Genomic DNA, 18,195 nt, shown 5'->3' on the forward strand with positions numbered 1-18,195 from the left:
TGTGTGTATGTATACACACACACATATGGTAAAAATCTGATGAAATTAACTATAAGAAAGTGTTTCTGAACTATGTTTCCCATCTTAAGACTATGGTGCTTGAGGAAAGTGTGGGGCAAAATTCTCCAGTTTTGAATCATTTGCTTAAAACTACTAGGAAATCTTTTAGAAAAAGAAGAGAGTAAAAGAAGTTGAGTTGCAACATATAGTTTTCCATTCATTATATCACAGGTGATCTGAAATAAATTTAAGTTGATTTATCATCTCATACCACTGGATATAGAGGTTTCTATGCAAAGTCCTTTCCAGCAAAGAATCCCTGGTTTGGTGATGAACTGTTCTAGGAGATGCCTCATGAGATCTTATGGCTAGAAGGTATTGGGATATTGGAGAACTGGGTGTATTCTCAATCAAGCAAGTGAAACAGTGATTTCTAGTTCTCTATGAAATCTTGTTTTAAAATAAAAACACTTTATCTTCTAAAATGTGGATTATCTGTGCCATATGATCTTATAAACACCATTCACTAGCTTTCAGTATCTGCTGAGATATTGTTTATATGCAGGAACTTATTTTATACTAGATCTCCTACCTTTTACTCAGCATGCTTAACATTTAAAGGACCTGTTATCTATTCTAATTAATATTCAAGTTCTTATTTCTAGTCGGTGTGCAACTACTCTTCAATGTTCTTTTCAGTTATTTTATGGTGCTTTTTTCCTTTGCAGATTTACCGTGTGAAACAGGTGTGTCTTCTCTTAACGGTGTCAGTGAAAATAATTTTCCTTATCTGGGCTCAGATGGCTCCAGCAAAGGGCTTTTGAAATGCCTATCACAGAGATTTATATAATGCTGCCACTTCTTGGAGAAGGATGAAATAATGAGGCAGAAGTAATCTGAGGATAATACCTGGAAATCAAAAAGTATGAAGTAATCACAATGTATTATTCCACCAGTTCTGAACATTTCTAAATAAAAACTGATTAAAGAAGGTTTAGGAGGCATACAAATGATTTGACAGAGCCATTAACTTGGAAATACAGTGTGTAAAGCATATAGATGTACAGGAAAATTATAGCCCTTTAGGCATTTAGTATCTGAGCAAAGTTGTAGAGAAAAATCTCCCTGAAATTAAAAAAAAAAAAAGGCAGGAGGAAGATGGAAGACATCTGAAAGACATGGAGTAAATAATTGATTAATGTAAATAAAACATCTCTACAATATGGTGTGACTGGAAAAAATGTGATTTTTTATAATTATAATCCCTTTCTTACTTGAAGGAGAGTAAAATTGGGCCTATGAAGGATATTTTGTTTGCTGAGCAGAGTCACAAATGTAGATAAGGATTCACAAGTTTTGAATTATTTGAATCCCAGGGATAGTACTGTGGTTCTAATTGTAATACTAAATTTATATTTAAAAGGTACAGGTAATGGAATGTGATAGACATCATTATCCAAAGTACATGTATGAAGACATGAATTGGTGTCAACATACTCCGGGGAAAAGGGCACTCTTGTTCATTGCTGGTGGGACTGCAAATTGGTGCAGCCAATCTGGAAAGCAGTATGGAGATTTCTCGGAAAGCTGGGAATGGAACCACCATTTGACCCAGCTATTCCCCTTCTCGGTCTATTCCCTAAAGCCCTAACAAGAGCATGCTACAGGGACACTGCTACATCGATGTTCATAGCAGCTCAATTCACGATAGCAAGACTGTGGAACCAGCCTAGATGCCCTTCAATAGATGAATGGATAAAAAAAAATGTGGCATTTATATACTATGGAGTATTATTCTGCATTAAAAAATGACAAAATCATAGAATTTGGAGGGAAATGGATGGCATTAGAGCAGATTATGCTAAGTGAAGCTAGTCAATCTTTAAAAACAAATACCAAATGACTCCTTTGATATAAGGGGAGTAAACAAGGACAGGGTAGGGACGAAGAGCTTGAGAAGAAGATTTACATTAAACAGGGATGAGAGGTGGGAGGGAAAGGGAGTGAGAAGGGAAATTGCATGGAAATGGAAGGCGATCCTCAGGGTTATACAAAATGTCATATAAGAGGAAAGGAGGGGTAAGACAAGTTAATATAAATGGAAGAAATGATTTACAGTAGAAGGGGTAGAGAGAGAAAAGGGGAGGGGAGGGGAGGGGAGGGGAGGGGGGATAGTAGAGAATAGGACAGACAGCAGAATACATCAGACACTAGAAAGGCAATATGTCAATCAATGGAAGGGTAACTGATGTGATACAGCAATCTGTATACGGGGTAAAAGCGGGAGTTCATAATCCACTTGAATCAAACCGTGTAATATGATGTATTAAGAACTATGTAATGTTATGAACGACCAATAAAAAAAAAAAAAAGATATGGAGAGGGAGAGGCTCACAGCATTGCCTGGGAGCTGACTTAAAAGGATGATGAAAAGAATTTTATGCTTTGAGAAGAAAATTCTCCTTTTGGAGTAAACTACCAAATCCTTGGTAAAATGTACATTTTTCATTCGGGACATATGAAGATTAAAAACCATGATATAAACCGGGCTGGAGGTACACACCTAATCCCAGCGGTTTGGGAGGTTGAGGCAGGAGGATCGAGAGTTCAAAGCCAGCCTCAGCAATGGCAAGGTTCTAAGCAACTCAGTGAGACCCTGTCTCTAAATAAAATACAAAATAGGGCTGGGGATGTGGCTCAGTGGTCAAGCCCCTGAGTTCAATCCCTCATACTCCCCCCACCAAAAAACCCTGCAAACCCTCTAAAACCATAATATACATGAAGTTAATATAGTAATAACAAATAAAACCAGCAAATTGCTGTTTCATGTCATAAAAACAGAAGAGGTAAGAGTCACTTAAAGAGTACTGCAGAGGGAGGGATGTGTCTTGTTAGGCACATCAAAGCATGGTCCCTGTTACAAAGATCACATAAAGATGGGAAGGTGAAATAATTTCAAAAGCAACAGCTTCCTCTAAGGCAAGGATGAAGAAAGAGCAGAGGAATGGGAGGAAGCGGAAGCAAACTGCCAATGAGGCAGGAGAAAGGGAATGAGATGCTCAAGCCAAACAAGCAGAAGGAGAGTTTCCTTGATTTTTTCTCAGCTAAGGAATGCAACTGTCCATATGAGCTGGGAGAGTTCTGAGGAGCCACCCTTTATTCAGTAACTCTCACTTTCATAGAAACTTGTCTTCATAACAGCAACATTTCTACTTGGTGCTAGGACACTACCAGAATTTATGAGGTGGCTTGGATCAAAGGCATCAATTACTAAAGATTTTAAATGACCTCTTGGTTGTGGACTGAGTTGTCCCCACAAAATCAAAACCAAACCAAAACAAAACAATACCAAAAAAACCCAACATGTTAAAGTCCCAGCATTTAGTACTTCAGACTGTGACTGAATTTGGAGGCGGAACATTTAAAGAGGTAGAATTTAGAGTGAGGTCCTATGGTTGGACTCTAATCTAATATGACTGGTATCCTTATAAGAAGAGATGAGGACACAGACCATGTGAATACACCAGAGGAAGACAGACATCTATAAGCCAGGGAGGAGGATTCAGAAGGAATCAACCCTAAGACACCTTGATCTTGGGCTTCTATCCTCTATAACTGTAGGAAAATAAATTTTTGTTGTTTAAGCTAACCAGTTTGTGGCACTTTGTTATAATAGCTCTAACAAATGGAAACACTTTTTTTGTCTGCCACCCCCCCATCATTTCACTCATTTCCTAAATTATATAATTATATGGGGCAGATGTCATAAAATAACTGATATTCATATAGATAATTAACCTAGGTTGATCCATGATGAGTACATGCTCCTACATATCTAATTTACGTAGTTGCTCCTGTGGCTGGGATGGCCAATTTAATCTGATATCTTTTACTAATTACCTCCAGTAGAGATAGCTGGACATATGTCATCCATGCGCCTTGTTAACCAAAGGGACACTAAGAAAAATAATTTTTCTTTGGTTTGGAGGGAAAGACAAAATAGTTATAGCTGGTGTTACCATATGAAGGCCTAAGGAGGGTGAGAGGCTTATGGAAAAATTTGCTAGGTTATCAAAAATGCTATGGAGGTTTGCAGTAAGGCTAATAGTACAAACCCTTAGATAGCCATCATTCTCTTAATTGAACCACTGTATTAATAATTTTACTTGGCCAGGAAATTTATATTTGATGTTGATAAATATAGTCCTGCAAAACAACAAAGTGTTTTTCCTGCTATGAAAGAAAGTAGCATAGTTTAATATTAAGGGAATTGGAAATTTTATAATGAGTAATAAATGCATGACATAAATTCTTTACTAATGAGAAGTTTAGGTTTACTAGGATATTATCTCAAGAATCTAAATAATGTGGAAATTCCTAAGAACTGTTTTACTTGTAGTAGGGCTAAGAAAACTTTCATTTAAATATTCATGAACTATGGAATATTTTGAAGAACAGTTTTAATTTATTCGGCAATAAGATAAATAGGCGTCGTTTTTAGTCTTGAAAATAGTAATACAGTCCTGAGGACATTAATTTTTTTTTCCTGAAAATTTAGTCTACAATCTAGTCTGTGTGTGTCTCAATCAGAGCAGTCTCAACTATGAACAGAATAACAGATTGAACATGAGAAGATTAAATTTCAGAATTGCCTCCCTCTTTTTATAATTTTGACTCTGAGAAAGTCCCATCACATAACTGCACACTTTCTCATGTGTAAGACAAGAAAGTGGCTGATTCACAAAACTCTGTTCACCCATCCACCCCTGCATCAGGCCTTACACCAAGCACTGATTATGTACGATAGCACATAAAGAACATCAGTTGCTCAGCATTTTACAACAGATCCAAGAACTTGGGATAAAATCCCCACTGTGTGTATGTATGTGTGTGTGTTTTTGACTTGCATTTTTTTCTATTAGAGTTTTATATAACCTTGGTTACATAGTAGTTGGGTTCATCCTAGTAAACTCATACATGCATGGAGATCTACTTCACTTCATGGTCTCCCTTTTCCCTCCTGTCCCCCCTTCTCCTTCCCCTATTCAATTGAACTTCCTTTCACTCTCTATTAATTTGTATTTGATTGGTTCTTATGTTATCCTATCCTGCCATTCCCTTTCCTTTATTTTACTCTAGCACCTTCATATGATAGAAAATATTTGAACTTTGAGTCAATACCCCCCTTTTAAGGAATACTACCAAGCCTCATCTGAATTTAACCTAATTTTAATATACCTTCTTCTTTCCTCCTTTTTAAGCTACTCTTATAGCCACTTGAACTTATTTTTGAATGGATTTTAATTGTAGACTGAGAACTATAAATGGTTATTAAATGATTGTTATTGACAAAAGTGAATATTTCAAGTACACCAATAGCCTTAGTTGAGATGATCCAAGTGTGCCTTAAAAATGATTCAAGGAAGGGAAAAATAAGAGAAAATGGATAACATTTAGAGATAAACATTATTCTTAAGAGAGAGAAGACACAATAATGTTACTGGAGATTTACCTTGTCAGAAAAGACAGAAAACATTGAAACAAACTCTGACAAAATCTTGTTGCCCTAAAAGCTACACTGACAGCTGGATGACAGCTCATGAAGATAATATGTTGAAGAGCAAGGACAAATCTATTTTCAGGTAAGAGAACCCACACAGAAAATAAGGTCATTTAAGCATTAAAAATAAAGCCTAACAGTGGCCTGTAAATGCAACCACAATTATTCATGGATAATTAAAGAAGGTAAGGTATACTATTAGTTCCATGAGCAGCAGAATTAGAGGGATTAAGTATTTAGGAGGAATTTGTTTTCTTATAATTTACATATTGATTACATGTTAGAGAAAAGGCAAAAAGTGTTGGAATTAAGTATTAGGATATTATTTTCCTCACTCTTTGTTTACCTTTTCTCGTTTTTCATTGACATTCATTATGATGCTCTTGAACAGTATAAAGGGAAGTAGAAAGACAGATTATTTCCTTGAACATAGTGTTAAATTGGGTTCCAAACCAGATTCCTCCACTTAATTGACCCAATATTTCAAGCAGGCAAAACATTCTAAACCTTGATTATATCATCAGTTGACTAAGTATAATATGATCCTTCAGTATTAATAAGGCTATGAACACAGATAATATATATGATTAATAGTGCTTATTAGGCATATGGTCTTCTCATAACTGAAAGTACTAAAGAAGGAAACATTTCACATCTGAAGGCAAATGTATCCAGATTTTATAACCCAAATGGCTAAATGTATAAAGTAGCAGAGGTCCATGGGGTAGTGTATTTACCACGAATTTAAATGAGATGATTACTATTGTGAGTTGAGCTATTTAAAAAGTAGCCAGATGGTTTCTTGAGCTCTTTGTCTTAGAGATTAATTCCTCTATAAGTTAGATATTTTTGCTCTGTTTTATGGCCACATATTACCCCAACATCAGTTAGCTCTTTTTCAGTCTTTCAAAATAAAAGCTAGAGGAAAATATATATATACCTGCGTCAATCTATCACCGTGCTGAATAAACAGGCACAACTGCATCTCCTGCTGACACATAGTCAGAAGCTAGAAGATTACATACTATTATTAATACAAGTCACATAATTATGATGCAAAACTGGATAAGAATAGATGAAGGCAGGTGAAATCAACATGCTCATTTTGGAGGGCACAAAAATAGCTGGATGACATATCAGTTATTAACTCATTTTTTTTCAAAGGATGTTTTATGAATCTGTTATACTTGCTAACCTGTAGTCAAGAGGAATAGTGCTTTCAGTGGATTTTTATGAATTAGTTGAAAAATTTCACTAAATTGGAAATAAAAGTAAAAAAATAAATATAAATAGAAGTCAACAGTCTGGCAACCCCACCCCTCCTCCATGTTTACTCTGACTTGAGCTCTAAGAGGTCAGGAGAGTAGAAACTGGCAGGAAGGAACATGCTCAGTGAGTAGAGGAATTGATGCTCATGATTCTTAGTAGGATTATTATGCTATTCAGAGTGCATGATGAAATATTCTTCTTACAAACATTTCTGGTCAGAGTATACAGTGAGTTGATATGTACTGTGCTCCTAGGTTACCATTAGTTGTCATCTTCGTTAGTGTGAGCTTTGTATGTGCATCTCTACCTTGCTGGATTGTCCTAAATTTATCTTCTCCATCCCCGCAATTGCTGGATTTTCTTGTAGACTATTTTCTGTCCATAGTGTCCTTGTTTTCTTAGTAATTTCACCTTGAAATAGGATTTGCTTCATTTTCCCTTCACAGTCTCCACATCTAAACATTCATCAAACTCTATTATTTTCAGTCTTTCACATGGATGCTTATGTAAAATCACCATGCATAATGTCTGGGACACATTAGATGTTGGATAAATATTTAATAAATTTCAATCACTCCTTGATATTTATAGTGGGAAGAGAACTTAGAAGTTGTTTAGTCTTCTCATGGTACAAATGAGTTCATGGGTCTGAAGAAGAGATGATTCTACAAAGATAAAGCCAAGTTGCAGTACTAAGTCTAGCACTCAGACATGGTAAATTCCAGTTTCTCACCATTGTGCACGACACTCTCCCTCTCCTTTGTTTTGTATTGCCATCACTTTCCTTCCCAAGAGTTCCTCCCATTCCCTGTGTTCCTTCTTCCTCTTCTTTCTCTCTGCCACATATAATTTACAAAGCCAAATTTTCTCTAAAAATAAGAAATATTTATACCTATCTACTGAGATTTAACAAATGTCTGTTAAATTACATGTAATTTTTGGATTTAGCAATGTAATTATCATGAAGTTGTTTTAGTTGCAGTAAAACCATTAGTTAATATCAGTATGTTTCAGGAGGTTACAATTAAATAAAGAGAATTCATTAAAGAGACTGGTTTATTGTTTTTATTGGTATGCATTGATAGGAGCTTTATGATGCTAAAACTTAATTGAACTAAAAACAAACAGAAAATACTGAGATATATTTCTTAATATATATATGTGTGTGTGTGTGTGTGTGTGTGTGTGTGTATATATATATATATATATATATATATATATGTATACATATTAATCTGATTTTAAAATTTTAACAATTGAAAGACAGGAACTTCACAAAATAGCTGCATGACATATCAGTTATTAACTCATCAGTTATTAACAATTAAATAAAGAGAATTCATTAAAGAGACTGGTTTATTGTTTTTATTGGTATGCATTGATAGGAGCTTTATGATGCTAAAACTTAATTGAACTAAAAACAAACAGAAAATACTGAGATATATTTCTTAATATATATGTGTGTGTGTGTATATATATATATATATATATATTAGTATACATATTAATCTGATTTTAAAATTTTAACAATTGAAAGACAGGAACTTCACAAAATAGCTGCATGACATATCAGTTATTAACTCATCTTTTTCAAAGGATGTTTTATGAATCTGTTATACCTGCTAACCTGTAGTCAAGAGGAATAGTACTGTCAATGGATTTTTATGAATTAGTAAAAAGCATTAAAAATAAAACCTACTGGTGGCCTGTAAATGCAACCACAATTATTCATGGATAATTAAAGAAGGTAAGGTATACCATTAGTTCCATGAGCAGCAGAATTAGAGGGCTTAAGTATTTAGTAGGAATTTGTTTTCTTATAATTTACATATTGTTTACATGTTATAGAAAAGGCTAAAAGTGTTGGAATTAAGCATTGGGATATCATTTCTCACTTTGGTAAGTACATGCTCTCTAAGCCTACTGTTGAAGATTGTTTCCTAAGAATTAATTTTTAAGTTGGTTGCTGATACTTAAATAAATTTTTAGTTGATCAGTAGTACTGGAAAAAAAATTCCCTGGATATAGTATACATATTTTTTTTCAATGGTACTGGTAAGTAAACAAAGATACAAGTCAAAAATTATTTATTTATTTTTTCTTCCTTGAGCAAAACACAGAAAAGATCTATATTATACAAAATTAAGAACCCATTGTTTAGAATCAGATTTTCTGGGTTCAAATCTTAATTATTACTGAAAGACTGGGCAATTTACTTAACCCATCTAATTATTTTTTAGTGTCTGCAAAATGAAAATAACACAGTGCCTTACTGATGTGATTGTCAGGATTTAATTGCTAATCTATTTTTTTCTTTTTATTTTGCAGTTCTGGGTGTTGAACCTGGGGCCCTGTGCTTATTAGGCAATCACTCTGCCACTTAGCTACACTCTCAGGTCTGGCTAATCAATTTAAACCTCTAAAATCAAGTGTAAGTATAGCACATAATAAGTACCAATAAATGCTAGAACTATCACAAGTATTCCTTTTATTAGTGATCATAATTATTTTTTTGTCTTATACACAGACTGAAATACATACTGAATTCATATATCATGAACATTGGTAGCATACACTTTGACACATATATTATCTTAATTACATTCTTTTGTCTACGGATATCCAGTTTTGTGAAAAATCATTTACTGAAGATACTGTTCTTTTCCTATTGTCTGTCCTCAGTATCTGTGAGAGGAATCAATTGGTTTTACATGTGTAGTCTATGCGTCTTCTTTCATTACAGTATCACTGCTATGATTACTAAGATTTTGTAATATGTTTTGATATCAAGTTGCATGATGGCTATAAAGTTTTCCTTTAGTATATGAAAAAATGTACAACACCACTAACCATCAGGAAAATGCAATTTAAAATCACAATGAGATATCACCTTATACTTGTTAGAGTGACTACTACAAAAAAGTTAAAAAAAGAGCAAATATTAGTGAAGATGTGGAAATAATGGAACCCATGAATGCTGCTGGTAGGAATGTACATTCATATAACCATTGAGGAAAATAGTATGGAGGTTCCCCCAAAATGCGAAACTAGTAATATGATGTGATCCAGCAATTTTCACTTCTAGATATATCTTTAAAGGAATTTAAATTAATATGTTCAAGAGATATCTGGAATTTTCAGCTCATTGCAATATTACTCACAAATTGCCAAGAGAAGGAATCAACTTAAGCATATATGGATGGATGATGGTTTTAAAAATGTGATAAATATACATATGATAAATATACATGTGATAAATATACATGTGATAAATATACATGTGATAAATATATATGCAAATATATGGCCTGAAAAAAAGAAAGAAATTCTGTCATTTGAGACAACATGAATAGACTTAGAGGACACTGTGCCAAGTTACTAAACAAGAAACTGAAGGAAAAATACAACATTATCTAAAATAGTCAAACTCATAGAAGCAGAGACTAGAATGGTGATTAGCAGAGGCTGGAGTAAAGGTGGAGGACTGGAAAGATATTAGTCAAAGAGTACAAAGTTTCAATTAGGTAAGAGAAATAAGTTTTAAAGATCTATTGTGGATTGATAGAATTATGTTATGTGCATATACGAATATGGCATAATGAATTCCACCACTATCTATAATCAGAATGCACCAATAAAAAGTAAATTTAAAGAAGGATCTATTAAAAAGCCTGGTGACCATAATTAATAATGTATTTTATGTTTCACAAGAGATAAAAATGCAAAAGAGGTCAAGGTATGTGCCAGAGCCAGCATTTGAACTTGGTATAATGATTGTAAACTTTTGTTCTCAGTCACTATATTCTATTATTTGAAAGTAACTTAAAGGATGACATTCATTTATTAACTCATCAACCCATTCTACATCTCTCTTACCAAATAGTTATTGTCCAATTCACTCAAAGCTAATAAACAAGTTTATCCAATTCCATAAATAGAAATAATTTTAACTACAGAAAAATTATTACAAAAAAATAAAGAAGGTAGAATAATTAAGAAACTTCTTAAACAGAACAAATGGGGTAGATATTTGTCATTGTCAGATTATAGAATATACATTAAAGCTTCATTAATTTAGCCTAGTGTTAGGATGATGCATGAAGAGTCAGTTATATTATAGGAAGAGAGATGAAAGTCCTCATTGAGTTTCAAATAGTAGTAACTGTGACTTTTGAAGTTGTTGGCAAAGATAGATTCCTCAATACCTGTTGATGGAAACAACAGGAAAGCATCTAGAAAGTAAATCTGTAAGGTTTTCCCCAACTCAAATTCATTTCAGATGGAACTAAACTTTAAAAAAACATGGGAAGAGTCACATTAAATCTCTACTCATATAGTAATTTTATAAAACCCATTACAATTGATATAATTTTCAATTGTGTCTGTGTGTAGTGTATCCTGAAACATTGAAAATTATAGTGGTTGTTATATACTTCATATGCTAAGATTTATTTTCCAGATGCAATCCATGATGTCCGAACCTGTAATTGCAGAATGGAAAATGTTAATTTCACAAGAGAAATCTTTTTAAATGATTGTCATGCACTCAAGGGCTCTAGATATAGCCTCCTTGGAGTGCTTATCTTTTCTGTTGTTTTTAAGAAATAAAGTATGACTAATAAACCAAAAATATATTGAAACGCTTGCTGGCCATAGGGAGCAGGGAGAACACTTAATCAAGGGTATGGCTGGTATTTGCAAGGAATGCACAGTGTGGGACTGGGAGGCCCTCCTGATTGTGCCAGGTATAGTGGATGGATTTAGCTAGAGGGAACAAATAGCTATTTGCTCTTGGTAAGCTTCCCTGTTTCATTTAGAAATATTGTATGGTAATATTATTCAAATCCATCAAAAGTTTCAGGTATTTTTGACATTATTTTGGTTTTGGTTTTTTCCTTTTAAGAAAATAAATCTTCTTAGGGAACAAATTCTACATTTTCTCATCTTCCTCTACTGAGTTAAAATATCACTTTCTTGTATCTTTCTGCAATTTCAGAGAAGATGTAGGACAGATATGTTCTAATGGTATTTAGTGATTTATCAGCTAAAAAAGAAACTTTTCTTAAAATACCTGTATGAAAAATAAATGGTAAATAATCATGTATTCCTATATAAAATTCTTATAATATTTATTTCTTCTTTTTGGGGGGAGAGGTTTTGATACATGACAGAAATTTAATATATTTTGTGGCTCTCGACTTTCATTTCCCTAGAAAACTCACTATTAAAATGTTTGGTTTATTTTTCCCATTATTTTTATTGGTGCATTGTAGTTGTATGTAATGGTGGAATTCATTGTAGCATATTCATACATACACACAATTTACAATATAATTCGGACAATATCATTTCCTTTTCCCTCCCCTCCCCTTTCCCTGTGGTCTCTTTACTCTACTGGTCTTCCTTAGATTTTTATGAGATCCCTCCTGATCTTTCTTTTCCTTTTTCCTAAAATATTTAGTTTATACCTATATGATATTTTAAAATACAACACATGAGTGTTTAAAAGATGTTATTATTAATAATAATATGAGTAACAATAAAGTATCATTATGACAAACGGGGAAAGTTGGGTGGAAATAAGTGGAAGTGTGTTGCAGAGATGTGGAAATGAGAGTGACATAAAGATATGTCAATCACAACTGTGGCATGTGTGAGCTCACACATCTACATGATATATTAATATTGGAATTTATGTCATCTAGGTAAATTTAAGTTTTTCCAGCTTATATTTTTATTTCTTCTATTTAGATATTTATGGGTAGAGCGTATTTTGACATATTATACTTACAGGAAGTATAACTTACTCTAATCAGGATTCCATTCTTGTGGTTGTACATGATGTAGCTCTTTTTTAAAAAATAGTAATAAATACAGTGAAGTACAGAAAGAGAAAATGGTTATGAGGACAGTATCAGAAAAGTTTTAGTCTATTCACAAAGCCAGAATTTCAGGTTTCTCAATAACCTCTGCATATTTACTACCATTGATAATATTCAGTGAATTCTCTTAGAAAAATCTATACATATTTTGTTTCTTAGATTGCTAGAGCTGGTACTAAAGGACTTCACAACCGTGAAGCTAAAATTCACCTTAATAGAATAAAATATGATGTAAATATTAAAACACAGAGAAGGCAATGTGCTGTAAAATTCTTGGTTCAGATTTTTTTAATGGATATTTTCCAAGAGTAAGAGGTTGAGTTTATAGGTTAAACTGGAAAAATGAAAAAATACTCCTTGTCCCCCTCCACAGTGGTTGTTGTTTTGATACTATGATTAATTGTGCTCACAGGGAATTTTCTGTTGATATTCCTCATTATAATTAATGTATAGAAAAATCTTAGGGTCCTTTGGAAGTAGTATTATCCTTAATGAAATTTATCTTTTACAATTAGGGCATTATCATTATACATAACATTGTGGCTCATTTTGACATAATTAAACAAGCATGGAATATAAGTTGCTCCAATCCAGTCTTCAGTATTTCCCCTTTCCTTCTTCTCCTCTCCTACCCTGTTCAATTTCCTCTTCTTTACTGGTATTCCTTCTATTTATTTATAGTTTTTTAAAAATAGAGGTTTATAGTTATACATAAAGGTGAAATTTAGTGGGCTACATTCATATATGTGCATAGGATAGTTTAGTGAATTTCGTTCCACTGTTCCTTTTCTCATTTTACCCCACCCCTGCCATCCCCTTCCTCTAACTCCCCTGGTCTCTCTTCTATTTTGATGGGATTCTCCTTACCTTACCTACTCCCTGCCCCCTTTCTTTGGTGAAGCTTCTCTATATGAATGAAAACATTCAGTCCTTGACTTTCTGGGTCTGGCTTATTTTATTTAGCATAATGTTCTCCAGTTCCATCCATTTACCAGCAAATACCCTAATTTCATCTATTTTCATCCTTCCTTATGGCTGAGTAAAACTCCATTGTGTACCACATTTTCTTTATCCATTCATCTATTGACAGGCATCTGGGCTGGTTCTATAACTTGGCTATTGTGAACTGTGCTGATATAAACATTGATGTGGCTGTGTCAGTATAAAATATACTAAAATCTATAGCCATTATAATGAATTCTTATTTAATCAGATATTAATGTCTGGGCAAGAGTTCTCATCCAATTTTGGGTTCTCCATATGGAAAACGGTACAAAAATGACACAAGAAAAGGGAAATCTCAGCATGGAATAAGTATCTGCTTTGTAGAAGGCACAATGCTAAGTATTAGAACCATAGAATTTCAATTCCAAAATTAAATTTTTTAATTAAAAATTGAAATTAAAAAACTTATAAATTTAGTTTAAATTATAATAATGTAACTGTCTTCAAACCTCGATGAGTTTGAGAAAATAGGATGTAAGAAAGCTAGAGAAATGTGTCTAATATCACACTTAAGTAAGGCATTAACTTTGACACCTTTCAAGACCGCCATGGTATCATGATCATGGCACTGTGCTCCTGGCTTTCCTAGTTCCTGAATCAGATACCTAATATCTGATTCAGGAACTAGGAAAATGTCTCCGTACATTTAGTTATGTCATGATCACAGAACTGGTATTCTTGTGATGGATCAGACTTGAACATGGCAGCTCTGAGGGCAGAACTCTGTGGCATGCGAATGGTCCTTCCTCTGAATGTTGATGCACTTCATCAAAACAGATGGAGTAGCTGCCTTCAATAGTACCACACAACTTGCAGGGTTCATAAGGATATCACAAGACTAAAAGACATTTTCCCTAAATTAAGATAAATTTTGTGTGTGGCATTTCCACAATAAGAATTGTTAATAAATGATTTTTGATGAATGAATTGAGCTTGATCTAACTCTTCTGAGTGTTCATTTCTACCGTCTATTCTACCTAGTCACCATTTCTTCTTTTTCACATAGATTAATTTAATAATTTGATCATCAAAGCATTAACTAAGTTTTACATCTAATTCATGTATCTTTTACTTAATATAATTTATTTTCTTCCCATCTTGCTAATCTCCAGCCTTCTAGCATTTATGTTCTAGATAGTTACTCCAAGTTGCCATCAGGGATTCATCTGACTCATTCACACATACATTTTGGGATGTATTTTGTCATTGCCAAGAATCTTAACTTAAATCATTTATAGGAGTATGCCACTACATTTTTCCCACTCAAATTGGAAAGAGATAGTCTCTATTTATGAAAAAATTATGTGGGAAAGATGGATGACATATCTCTGTTTTCAATTGAGTGACTTCAAATTGAAACTACATGGATTTAGTTAGTGATAGATAAGAAGTTAAGTCTTATAATAAACATTACTAATGAGTTTGAGAAACTACATGTTTTTCCTATATAGAACCACTTAAGGAAACAATGATATTAATAAGACTGAAAAAATTTTAAAGTATATTTGATTTCTTTACCAAAACATCCTAATTATAAAATCAGATAGCATCTGCATTTATTTTTTTTCTCGCTCTGCATTTGGTTTTAGGCAAATGATTTTAGGAAAGGAGTCGTGAAGTTTTAGATTCTTTTTAGATCCATCATTCTAGATTCTATACATGATATATCATCCTGAAATACGAAAATGTGTTTTAAATTTGCTTGTGAATTGAACACTAGATATTTAAAATCTAAGTTTTCATATGACAAAACATAATACATTAAATTAAGAAATAATGTTTCAAGTTTTGTTGTATAATTATTATGACTTTACACATATAGTTTTAATACTTTTAACACAGGAAATTATAGTTGAGATTTTAATAGGAAGCCAAAATCTGTGACTTTTCTATAATAAGAATAAAGTAGAAGAGGATCAGTATATTTTTCTAGATAGCATATTATTCTCATTCTGGAATCTCATGATTAATAAAACATGCTCAGCAAACAGCATAATATCAGAAAAGCAGTCTCTCTTAAGAATTCATAAAAATGTAATAACTTCATTTTTCCGAATTAAATATTATAGCAAAGTACCAAATAGTTCACATTTCCTGAAGGAGAGCTTTGACAAGATTATTAACCAACTACCATTGAAGAACAGAATAAACCTTAGCCCAGTCTTTGAGGATTGTATGACCTTAATTGATATTTTGTATTTTGCATCCAGCTGAATATACTTTTACTTAAAGTACAGGAATTCTTAATTTAACTACTTTGCTACAATAAAGAGACTCACTATTTTAAAACATTTAAATAGACAACATATTTAAAGCCAATGGATACAAAACATTCAGGACTTTAAAACAGGATATGTACTATAAATTAAAGATACCCTTGGTTGTGTTATGAGGAATACAAAGTGCTTTGAAAACTAAATTACATAAAGGTTTCTTAATGTATTGTTATAATTTCTTTTTCTCCGATAAAAGACCAGTTCTGGAGATGTGATTAAATTGTTGGAACACTTTTACAGATTGCTTCTTGGATCTTATTAAAGTTCTTAGAGCCGTAAAGGTTAAAAAACTGATTTTCAGGTTCAACATTACAGTTTTAATGATGAAGTATTTATGGAGGTATGTTGACATATTACTCAAAATTAACAGTCTTCTCCCCAGTGCTTATGACAAGCAGTGGTATTATTTTCAAAATATATAATCTTAGGTAGGATATATGTAAAATTTGAGGGGTGGATTTATTTATTCTTGTACATGTATGTTTGAGAGTCAATATCTACCAATTTTTATTTTTAAGAGGATGGCTCATAATTGTTTATGGAGTTTTTCCCCCCAATAGTCATGCTTAATTTGCACTATCATATCCATATTTATCTCTCAAGTCCAGTCTGTATTATCAAGGTTGTGGTTTCTGTTAGACAGCCTATGATTAAATAGTAAGTCCAAGGTAAGACTTATCTATTTGTGACCACATAAAAATGTGAAAATATTATTAGTAGTAGTAATGTTTGTAATTCAAATCATGCCAGAACAATATTCAGATTTTTAGATGGGTACAATTATTATGTGTCAGTTTAAAATTAAAATGCAGTACCAATTTATTTTAAAAAATTAAAAGCTAACTGTATTTTGAAATTTTAAAGTTTAGAGCAAAATCAGTCCATATACTGATGGCCATAAGAGTGTGCAAGAAATCCAAGGACAAGGGTATTTCTTATAAGTCCCTGACTTGGATTTAACTTTGCATTATTTCAGCTCAGAACAATTTGAGAGGGAGATAAATGGACAAAACCTTTAAGTGTCCTCCTTTTCTGAAATGTTCTAGAAGAGTCACACAGGTTGAGTTGATATTTTACTTTGAAGTTGTAGGGTGATGAAATCAAAAGGGAATATTTATTCTTCACTCTCACTGGCTATATAGGGGCAAAGTAAAAATATGCTTCCTTTTGGTTTTGTTTTTTTCTAGGACTCTAAAAAATAAAGAACTGAGATTAAGTTTTCATTTCTTCTTAGAAAATTACTACATGTATGTGGGAAAAATCCTCTACAATCTATAATCATGGGTTTATTTTAATTTGTGTAGAAGTGAACAGGCAAAGGGGCAGAACAAAAAAGGTCTATACCAATGAGAAACAAAAGGTAACTAAGTAGGTAATACAAAGACAGAAATTATTCTGAAATATATAAAACATTACATCAATTATTTGATGTGTTGATACCCAAAACAGTTTAATATGAACAGTATATTTTAAAATAAGGGTTGAAATTGCAAAAGGGTAAAAGAAACTTCAGATAAGATGAACATATTATTGGAGTTCTACTTTCAGTAATACTTTTTAGATGTTGAATGCATAATTTTGTGGTTTGTATGCATCATTTTTAAGGTTAGTTTATTGAAAGAGAAAATCATGTATATAGTTCATACACATATGTATGTAGCATAAGCCTTGTCTAGCATAATTTGTCAATATCAAAGAAAAATCATGGTATTAAAATGGAATCTTTTTGCTGCATTATAGTTTTTAAACCTGAGTGATCATTGTTAAGTGAGTGTATGTTGTTAATTAGTTTTAATATTGTTGAGAGATTTTTAAAGGAAATGCCCATGTGATTGTTAGTAGCTTTACATGAATAAATTAATCATAAATGGAACAAATAAATAGTGATTGACATGCTCATTTATCTTTGAAATAAACCTCTCCAGTATGCAATAGGCACATATTAATTGGAAAGAAAATGATGAAATAAGATACTTTTTAATTTCACCAATTTTTTATAAATCTCATCCATTGAGTCAATGAATCAATGATAAGTGGAAAAAAAACTTTGAAAAAATTTTAGTGAAACATCAATCCTGTTTAAGTTTTAGGTGTTTTCTTACTAAATGTGAAGTAGTCAGAAATAGGCTCTTTTTGTATCAAAGAATTGTAGAAGAGCATGAATACAGTTCTTGTTCCTTAATCAGATGTACATGATGACTGG

The 18,195-nt window shown here is 32.7% G+C and overlaps 1 protein-coding gene across 1 annotated transcript in view; it reads right to left on the reverse strand.

Annotated features, from left to right (window-relative positions):
* The window catches only part of Tacr3 (tachykinin receptor 3), an 82,525-nt gene that overhangs the window by 21,522 nt on the left and 42,808 nt on the right, over nt 1-18,195 (reverse strand). The gene's annotated exons all lie outside the window — the stretch shown is intronic.

Source organism: Urocitellus parryii, chromosome 10 (assembly GCF_045843805.1).
Source record: "Urocitellus parryii isolate mUroPar1 chromosome 10, mUroPar1.hap1, whole genome shotgun sequence".
NCBI classification, from domain to species: domain Eukaryota; kingdom Metazoa; phylum Chordata; class Mammalia; order Rodentia; family Sciuridae; genus Urocitellus; species Urocitellus parryii.